Source organism: Citrus sinensis, chromosome 9 (genome assembly GCF_022201045.2).
Source record: "Citrus sinensis cultivar Valencia sweet orange chromosome 9, DVS_A1.0, whole genome shotgun sequence".
Taxonomy (NCBI): domain Eukaryota; kingdom Viridiplantae; phylum Streptophyta; class Magnoliopsida; order Sapindales; family Rutaceae; genus Citrus; species Citrus sinensis.
Genome location: NC_068564.1, coordinates 24477963 through 24489162, shown reverse-complemented (window position 1 = coordinate 24489162; position 11200 = coordinate 24477963). Strand labels below are relative to the sequence as shown.

The 11200-nt window shown below is 34.7% G+C and overlaps 1 non-coding gene across 1 annotated transcript; it reads left to right on the top strand.

Annotated features, from left to right (window-relative positions):
• Nucleotides 1-751: 751 nt before the first annotated feature.
• Nucleotides 752-858, top strand: LOC112496801 (small nucleolar RNA R71). The gene has a single exon (XR_003063368.2). It is a non-coding gene; the product is annotated as a small nucleolar RNA R71 (small nucleolar RNA).
• Nucleotides 859-11200: the final 10342 nt, after the last annotated feature.

The window sequence follows — 11200 nt, the reverse complement described above, 5'->3', positions numbered from 1 at the left end:
CTCTTTCCCTTTTTTTCTTGGGTCCTCTATGTTGCTGGGTAAACTACCTTGAGGTCTGTTGCTTAATGTTGTAGCAAGCTGTCCAATTTGGTTTTCTAAGTTTCTCAACGATGCAGCATGACTTTAGACAACCGCTTCATTCTTCACAATATAATCCTTAATCAAAGCTTCAAGGGAGCTAAATTGATCATTGTTGATGCCTCTTTGCTTTTGATTTTGCTGATAAAATCCAGGTGGTTGAGCAAGTCTGTTTTGTCCACTGGGTGCTGCAGCAGGCTGATTCTGATTACTCCATGAAAAGTTCGGGTGTTGTCTCCATCCAGGGTTGTAAGTGTTTGAATATGAATTGTCCTGGTTCTATCTATTGAAGCTGCCCACATAATTGACTGAATTTGGATTCCCAGGACAATTGTCGAATAAATGCACTTCTCCACAATAAACGCAAAACACATCAGAAATTTGGTTAACAGTTGCTGGAGCAGTAGTCATAACCTTTACCATCTTTGTTAATGAAGTTACTTGGGCTGACAATGCTATCAAGGCATCTACGTAATGAACTCCTGTTGTTCCTCTTGCTGCAGCTTGTCTGGTTGATGGCCACTAATAGTTATTGTTAGTTATCCTCTCCAAAATTTCATAAGCCTCATTGTAAGACTTAGATAATAAGGCCCCATTTGCTGAAGCGTCCACCATCAATCTAGTGCTTTGGTTGAGACCATTATAGAAAGTTTCCAACTGTATACAGCAAGGAATACCATGATGAGGACATCTCCTGAGTAACTCCTTAAATCTCTCCCATGCATTACACAAGCTCTCATCTTCAAGTTGATGGAAAGATGTGATCTCGTTCCTCAACTTTGCATTCTTGGTTGGCGGGAAGTATTTCATCAAAAAATTGTCAGCCAAAGTATTCCATGTAGTGATAGAATTTGGTGGTAGAGAATTCAACCATGCTCTTGCTCGATCTCTCAAAGAAAACTGGAAAAGTCTAAGTCTCAATGCTTCTTGCGATGCTCCAGCAATCTTGAAAGCATCACTTACTTCCAAAAATAACTTAAGGTGTAGATGAGGATCTTCGAATGACAAACCATTAAATTGCCCCACTGTTTGAAGCATCTGAAACATCACGGGTTTGAGTTCAAAATTGTCAGCTTGAACGTCGGGTCTAACTATTCCCAGATTTATGGCTTGAGGAGTTAACACTGCGTAGTCTTGAATGGCTCTGTCTCTATCGTTCGCCATATGAATAATGTTGTTGTTCCCTAGTTGCCTTTGAACACATTGTCCATTCAGACCTTCATGTACATTTATTGGTTGTATCCCCTCTCTATGGTTCAAGTTTCTCAAATCTTGCAAATCATCCATTGCTACAGCAGCTTGTAATTCCCGATGATCTCTTCTCAATCTCCTTGTAGTTCTTTCAATTTCTAGATCAAACTAGAAGTCAACAGATGTATATTTGCGCATGCAAGGGTTGCTAGATCACCTATATCAACAAAATAAATAAATTAATAAAAAATAAAAAATTAGCACCGTTAAAACTAATTTCACAAATCATAATGAACAATCAATCCCCGGCAACGGCGCTAAAAACTTGTTGGTTAATAAATACTAATGCTATTGGTGTTAATGTGCAAGTGTACACAACAAGTAATAAAGTGATGAGTATTCAAGATCGTCTCCACAGGGATTGATGTTATCAGATTTGCTACAGCAATCTTAACAGTGTAGAATTTTGTGCTAAAATAAAATAACACAATTGGTGAAACTATTATACTAATTAAAATAAAAGCGCAATAAATAAAATGCAACAAAGTAAATTATCACGTCAAACTCAAGGATAAAACTAATGGGAATATAGAGTAGTTGAGTGAATAAACTCTCTTAATGGTCTTGACTATTTTCTAATGGTTGGCTCGGTTGCTGCAGTATTTGCTACAGTACTAGGCAGAATCCTTATGTATCATCAGCTGTCGCATGTTAGATATCTTATATCTATATGCAACCTAACAGTGATCAGTTGCTATGCCAACATAAGATATAACATTACACGCTTAGGTTCTATTTACCTTACAAGGTGAATTCTTATGTCTAGTTCATCACTAATCTTAAATCAAGCATGGCCCTTTGGGACTCAAGTAAAACTCAATCTGGGAAACTCGATTTAAGATTAAGTATTGTTCTGATATGTTCCACTAAGATAGGCCCTTTTGCGGCTCTCTCCTAACTTGTATCATTAAATGGGTGATCAACCGAAATAACGAATAAAAATAAATACTATCAAAACAAACTGCTACAGCAAACATGCAGCAACACATATATTCAGTCAATAAACCATCAAGATTGTTTATCGCTCAACCACAAATAAATTTAGTTCATGATTTGTAAAAGAAAAATAAAGAACAAAGTTTCAGCCATGAAACACATCCCCATAAATAAATAGAAAACGAGAAAGCAAGAGAAGAATAAGAATGATTGAGCTCCCAATTGATTTCTGCAAATTCTCCTCTTGTGCAGCCCTTAATCTCTCTCTTTAATCTTGTTTTTTTTTATTTCTTTGTGTTTTTCTCCTTGGGTGACGGCTCCCCTTAATCCTTATGATGTGTGCTTCTTTTATAGTTGAAAATTAGGGTAAACGGAAGCGTAGGGTGCGCATAAGTCAGATTAGGAAATTACAGATCGCAATTCTGCAGTTATCCCGCGCAGAATTTTCTCTGTCGTTGTTCCAAGATTGCTACAGCAATGGTTGCTACAGCAATAGCTACAGCAACTGCACTGTTCCAGATTTGTTTCAACTCTTTTGTAGCCATGTTCTTTCCTTATTTTTGCAAGCCTATTGCATAGCATTCCTTCCATGAATTATAAGCTTCTGGAAACCTACAATTATGCACACAATTTGAGCACAAATTACTTTAAATCGAGCAAAACTTATTAAGACTGACTAAAATGATTATTTATACAAAATGTAACGAAAATGCAATAGAAACACATAATTTACTCTCTAAGTAGTATTGATTTAAGCTTAAAAGTGTCATGATAACTCTCATTTCATAGAGTTATCAGTTATCTGTTTATTTTATCTATAATTTCGCACATTTGATTTAATTTTTGGCTAGCAAATAATACATTCCAAGATCATTTAATTGATCCAAAGATTTTTCATGAGCCATTTTAATGCATGATTCATGAACATGTATTCAAGCAATTAATACATATAAACATTTAAGAATTAACAAAGCAAACACATCATTGAATATCATGCTTAAGCATTTCATAAATATTAAATCATCAAATCATCAATAAGTCAGTAAGTCAATCAATTCAATACACTCAATAACATGAATAGAGAAGTTAATGCGAAAATTTCATCATCCCAAGTTCATGTCAAATTTTTTAAAATTGTTCTTCGCCAAGAAGTTTGGTAAAAATATCGGCGAGTTGTTTTTCTATAGAAATAAACTCAATGCAATATCTCCCTTTTGAACATGATCTCTCAAGAAATGATGTCTTATTTCTATATGCTTGGTTCTAGAGTGTTGAATGGGATTCTTTGAAAGATTTATAGCACTAGTATTATCACACTTAATAGGAATTTGTTCAAGGTTAATACCGAAGTCTCTAAGTGTTTGTTTCATCCAAATGGCTTGTGCACAACAATTTCCTGCAGCTATATATTCAGCCTCGGTAGTTGAAAGTGCAACAAAATTTTGTTTCTTATTAAACCATGAAACAAGTGAGTGACCTAGAATATGGCATGTTCCACTAGTGTTTTTCCTATCAACTTTATAATCGGCAAAATCTGCATCCGAATAGCATGTTAAATCTATATGAGTTCCTCTAGGATACCAAAGGCCAAGATCTATAGTTCCACTTAAATAACGGAAAATTTGTTTTACAACAAGTAAATGGGATTCCTTGGGACATGATTGAAATCTTGCACACAAACATACACTAAACATGATATCGGGTCTACTTGCAGTTAAATAAAGTAAAGATCCAATCATACCTCAATACATTTTGATATCCATTTTTTACCTTTTTCATCTTTGTCAAGCTTGGTTGTTGTGCTCATCGAAGTATTTTTAGTCTTTGAGTCATCAATGTCGAATCTTAAGTACATCTCTGACATACTTGGCTTGATTTATGAAAATTCTTTCCTCATTTTTTTTATTTGTAGCCCAAAGAAGTACTTCAACTCTCCCATCATACTCATTTCAAATTCATTACTCATACAAGATGAAAATTCTTTACACAAGAATTCATTAGTAGAACTAAAAATAATATCATCAACATAAATTTGAACAAGTATATCTTTGTTCTTATGCTTAACAAAGAGAGTAGTATCCGCTTTACCCATTGAAAAATCATTATCTAACAAGAAATTCTTAAGCCTATCATACCATGCTCTAGGTGTTTGTTTTAATCCATATAAAGCTTTAAACAACTTATAGACATGATTTGGAAATTTTTCATTTTCAAAACCAGAGGGTTGTTTCACATACACGTCTTCCATAATATAACCATTTAAGAAAACACTTTTCACATCCATTTGAAATAGGATGAAGTCTTTATGACATGCAAATGCCAACAACATCTTAATTGATTCTAGTCTAGCTACGGGTGCAAATGTTTCATCAAAATCAATTCCTTCTTCTTGGTTGTAACCTTGAGCCACTAATCTAGCTTTTTTCCTTACAACCACATCATATTCATCCATCTTATTTCTAAATACCTATTTAGTACCTATGACGAATTAATGTTCCGGTTTAGGAACTAATTCCCACACATTGTTTCTCTCAAATTGATTTAACTCCTCTTGCATTGCCATAATCCAAGATTCATCATTTTCTGCATTCGCAAAGTATTTAGGTTCAATTTGAGAAATGAATGCATCATGCTCACAAGTATTTTTAAATGATGATCTAGTAGTTATGCCACGTGAGGGATCTCCTAAAATTGCATACTTAGGGTGAGAAGAAACATACCTCCATTCCTTGGGAAGTGTTTGAGGAATACCATCTTGTTGCTCCATATTTGTTTGTTCTTCTTGTTTATCCTCTTGATTTTCTTGTGGTGCATTCTCTTGTTTACCTTTTGATGATTCTTCTTGTAAATCTCCATCTGCATCATCATTAACAACTCATTTCTCCGTAGAGGATGGGTTAGACTCATCAAAAGTAACATACATAGACTCTTCCACAACTAAGGTTCTTTTGTTATAAATTCTATAAGCTTTACTTGAATTTGAATACCCAAGAAAGATGCCAATATCGGATTTTAGATCAAATTTATCAAGATTTTCTTTTGTGTTCAAAATAAAACATTTGCATCCAAAAACTTTGAAATAACCAATGTTGGGTTTTCTATCTTTCCAAAGCTCATAGGGAGTTTTATTGAGATGATGTCTAATTAACACCTGATTTAAAACATAGCAAGTGGTGTTAACGATTTCGGCCCAAAACTATTTAGGTGAAGCATTCTCATTTAACATAGTCCTAACAATTTCTTGAATAGACCCATTCTTTCTCTCAACAACTCCATTTTGTTGTGGAGTCCTAGGTGATGAAAATTGATGCTCAATGGCAAAATCATTACAAAGATTTTCAAATGCATGATTTTCAAATTCTCCACCATGATCACTTCTAATACAAGTAATAGAATATCCTTTTTCATTTTGAACATTTTTATAGAATAATTATCTACAATCACAAATGCATTATATTTGTCATTTAAACTAGCATACCTTGAAGGTCCAAATAAGTCCATGTGAAGAAGTTGAAGTGGTTTTAAAGTGAAAATATGATTTTTGCTTTTAAAAGGTGTTTTGATTTGTTTCCAAATTGAAAAGCTTTACAAATTCGATCCTTTTGAAAACCAATTTTTAGAAGACCTTTGACTAAATCATTTTTCAAAATTTTTAAAATCAAATCCATACTTGCATGACCTAATCTTCTATGCCATAACCAACTATCATCATGCAATGCTGAAAAACATTTATCAAGAGTAGAAGCACATTCTATGTCAATGATATAAACATTACCACGTCTATTTCCAACGAATAAGATCTTGTCATCACATGAATTCTCAATGACAAAACTAAGTTTATCAAAAACAATTTTATAACATTTGTCACATAATTGACTAATACTAATCAAGTTGTGTTTCAAGTTCTCAACCAAATATACATTCTCAATTAGGGTTGAGGAAACTTTACGAACATTTCCAATTTCGAGAATTTTTCCTTTTGAGTTGTCTCCAAAAGATACATCTCTACTATTTTCTATTTTGGTGAAGCTTGAGAACCATGCATAGTTTCCGATCATGTGCCTTGAACAACCACTGTCCAAGTACCATTTATTTTTTTTCTTTTTCAAGCCCTGCAGAGAAAATCTCAAGTTTTAGGTACTCAAAACGTTTTGGGTCCTTGAAAGTTAGTAACGGTTCCTTTTGGAACCCAAATGCATTTCATACCATAATGTGCATTCTTTTTACTGGACACCTATTTTTCATATGACCATCTTGATTACAAAAATGACATACAACTTGATTGTTACTAGATGCACTCTTCACAAAGTAATTTTTATAATATTTTTGTTTCAAGTTTGGCTTATAACCAATACCTCATTTGTCAAACAAACATTTTTATGAATTTAGCATGTTATCTAACATCTTTTACCCATTTGTAAATTTCAAGACAATTTCATTTAACTCATTTCTCTTTTTCTTAAGCGTTTCATTTTCATTTTTCAAACCATCTATGTGTGATTCTAAATTCTCATGTGAAGTGCTAGGTTTCTCATTTGATAATGCAATTCTATCATGAAATGTTTTGCTCTCTACTTCTAGGCATGTAATTTTAGCATTTAAAGATTCATTTTCATTTTTAAACTTTGTCATTTCCTTTTTAAGAGATACATTCTTTTTACCAATCTTCATCAACTCATTATGCAATTCTTTAAAAGCATCATACAATTCATCATAAAATTCATCATAGGTAGGATCACTTATCTCATTGAGATCATCATCCTCTCCTATTGCCATAAGCGCTAGGTTTGATTACTTCTTGCGACTCTTCTTCATCACTTGAATCTCCCTCGCTATCATCCCAAGTTGCAACCATGGCTTTCTTCTTAAGTTTGTTGATGAGTGAGCACTCCGATCTTATATGGCCAAGCTTCTTGCATTCATAGCATGTGATTACCTCTTTCTTCTCCCTTTGGTTCTTGAAGTTTCTGAATTTTCTTCACTCTCTGGTTTTCTTGAAAAATTTTCTGAACCTCCTTGCTAGCATGGCCAACTCTTCATCATCCGGTTCACTCTCCCATCACTTTCATATTTTGAAGCTTTGAGAGCAATGCTTTTCTTCTTCTCCTCATGCCCTTTTTCTGCTGCCAAATCTTCTTTATATGAAATGAGATAACCAATTAAATCATCAAGCGGTAAAGTATTTAAATTTTTGGCCTCTTCAATAGCGGTTCTTTTAGGTCTTCATTCTTTTGGAAGTGACCTAATAATTTTCTTAACTTTCTCACTATTAGAGAAGGCCTTTCCTAGAGCTCCTAGGGTGTTTACTATGTCTGTAAATCTAGTATACATAGAGTACACATTCTCATTTTGTTCCATTTAGAACAACTCATATTGTCGAGTGTACCTATTAATTTTCGACTCTTTCACTTGATTTGTCCCTTTATAGACAACTTTAAGTTTGTGCCAAATTTCATTTGCATTTTTACAACTAGATACACGATGAAATTCTTTCTTATCAAGTGCACAAAACAAGGCATTCATAGCTTTGGAATTTAGAGAAGCTTTTCTCTTTTCCAATTCATTCCATTCCCGTGAAGGTTTTGGAATATCTTCCCCGGCTTCATTTTTAGTTAAGGACAAAAACGAACCATCATGTACAACTTCCCAAATTTCATAATCTAATGCTGTAAATAAATTCTCATCCTAGTTTTTCAATATGGGTAGTCATTTCTGTCAAAGAACGGTGGTCTAGTTGTGAACTGTCCTTCCCTAAAGCTTGAGTCATTTTAGGTTGCCATGGATCTTTTACTCTAGACGGTTAAGTCCTAACAAGAGAACCAAGCTCTGATACCAAATGAAATTCTAGTTATGCAACCCAAAAGGGGGGTGAATTGGCATTTTAAAAATATTCAATTCTAAAACAAAATACCAAGCAAATTTAAAACAAATTTAAAGCAATAACAATTAAATCAATCATAATATCAAAAGATAAGGGAAAATAGATTCAAACACGAAGATTTTTACGTGATTCGGCCAACCTCGCCTACGTCCACGCCTCCAAGCTTTATGGGCTTGAGAATTTCACAAAGTAAGCCTCCAAGGCTTCTAATGCTTACACTTGACTTCCGAGGTGTCAATGGACCTTTACAACAAGAGATTATCCAAGTGTATCCCAACACTTACAATCACTCAAAGTAAAAAATTACAAATTATTTTTCTCTCACACAATTTTTAAGATTACAAATTAATGCCCAATGTGTGAATAAATGAAGCAAGAATGTTTTTAACGCTCTATGAAGATTGTATTCTCGAATATAAGCTCAATGGTAGTGTTGTGATCAACTTCTGTTTGAATTTGAATGAGCTTATTTATAGTTGGAGCTGAAAAACTAGTCGTTACAGAATGTCTGCCCGAAAACGGTTCATCGTTAACCATTAACGGTTAAACGTTTAGTCTTGTTAAAGTTACCGTTGGACCAAATTTTAAATAAATAGTTTGCCGTTTAGGCTTACTCTTTCACCGTTAAATTCCAGAAACCTGCAACACAAACTTTAGTTATCTGTTTACACTAAACGGTTAAAGATTTGAACGAAATAACCTTTCTGAATTTTATCAGTTAACCGTTTGCAAGTAACGGTTCGCCGTTTGTTTCTAGTAACCTGCAATAACAAATCAGCCTTATCCGTTTCAGATAAACTTTTGCCATTTGTTTCCAGTAACAAGATGAGTACAATCTTCCATTCTGGATTTTATCGGTTAACCGTTTAAATAAACGGTTCGCCGTTAAATTCGAGTAGCTTTCCCAACATTTTGTGTTTTCTATTTTTCTTAATCGGTTAGAGCTTAAGCAATTTGTTACTCTCTGGTTTTAATCGGTTAGCCGTTTGAAAGAAAACGATTCACCGTTTGTTTCTAAAATCACAATTTTAGCCAGATATTGCAGAGAATCATTTTCCAATTTCAATTTTAACAGTTATCCAACTTTTATGAAAATAATATGAATGATTATAAGGCTTTCGTTTATTAGTGAATAGCTTCAATATTTTAATCAACAACAATTAAAGTTTGTTATCATCAAAATCAATATTATGAACATATTCATGTTAACAGTCTCCTCTTACAACCTTATTTTGTTCGAGTGCTTGAAAGAATAAATTTAGCTCTTGGCCAATTAAACCCTAATGGGTAGGAGTACTCTCTGGTCTGTTCGTTTTATACAATAGATATGGGCAGAGTGAGCCCTCTATTGATGAAATAAAATACCTATACTAACTGAAGAGTAGTCTAAAAGATGCAGGCTGGTATTACTTTATGTCGAGCACTAAGATGAGAAATCCTATAACTGACATCCCCACTGCGGGTGGAAATTAGAAGAACAAGTTCTTTTTTTCTGGGGTTAATTGGGGTCAAGTAGCGTCTACAGGTGGTGGGAATATTCATGTTACTTCCCATTTCTCGACTCCAGGTTGCTTGCTGGCGTAAAATGTTTTTTTCATTCTACTCGCTTAGTTAGATGATACCATTCTAACTTGATCTTGTCTTGTGCTGCAGATTCGTAGAGTGTGATCTACAACATCAAGAGCAGATTATTGAAGAGAGTTAAGGTCATCTTAGCTAACTCTTGCTCGTGCAGAGATCTACTTTCTATCTAGAGCTTGGTTGACTCACCATTTAGTGTCAGAAATCAACAATATAGAAGATGTTGTGGTTGAAGCCTTGAAAAGGAAACGCCCCTGTTCTGGTCGTGCTAAAGAGAATTTGAGCAAAGATGCTCCTCCAATGAAGAACCTTGATACTATAGAAAAGGTATCTCCTCTAAAGACTATCCCGCCTCATCTACCTAAGGTGAGTGAAACAAGTGGGGCTGCTAGTGACAAAGGTCCTGCCACCTCTCCTCCTCCGGTTGCTTAGAAATCTCAACTTCTATATAAGTAACCAGAATATATGGTCCTCTATATGAACGAGTATAGCAAGCTGATGGAGAAGAAGGATCTTAAGGACTTCGAGGGCCGTACACTCGAGGATTTGTTAGGCGCTCTTCAGTTCAGTGCATTCTAAATGGGCACCACGACCAGTTAGTACAAAGCAAAAGTTGCTTGTTATGATAGGAAAATGTAGGGTGACATTTAAGCTTCAAAGAAAAGAGTGGACACTGCTGAGGAGAAATTAAATTAGTTTCATCTTGAGAACTTAGAGCTTATGGAGTAGTTATCTCTTTATAAAGTTAGGGTGGTTCAACTCGAGAAGGAGCTAACCAATGTCAAGGAGAGCTTGCAAGCCAGAAGGCCTCTTATGATTATCAATTGGAGTCTCTTCAAGCAACTTACCAGAATGAGATCAAGGCTCTGAAAAAAGCGGTCGATGATAACTACAACGAGAGGTTCACGCACACTTATCGATATATCATGGCTATCCTGGAGAAGCAACATCATGACCTGAAAATGGACGAGCTGGCCGTTGGTGTTACTAAATATACGAACGAATAGGCAGCCAAAGAAGACACGGAAGAAAAAGACCCTACTGCAGCTGGCGAGACCACCATTTCACCTTCTGAAGATAACTAATCGAGAGCAGATCCTCCCCTAGACCCTCAATATTTTTAAATTATAACAAGATATCTCTTTTAATCAACAGACTTTTTGCAATACGATGTACTTCTTTTTCTTCAATGTTATGAGTATTTCCTTATCCTTCTAAATGTTCATAAATGATTACCCGCTCGCCTTACCACTAATGAACAGGTGTTACTATATTTGGACTTTGGTCTCACCTCAAGGAGGCTTCAAGACTAAGTCTTATATTTACTTTAGAAAAAATTTTGTAAACAATTGATTGTTTGTCTTATTGCTAATGAGCATATCCGGGCAAACTTTGATTTTGGTCTCACCTCGAGAAGGCTTCAAGACTTCAAAGCCTTATATTTGCCTTAGAAAATATTTGCGAATGATTGCT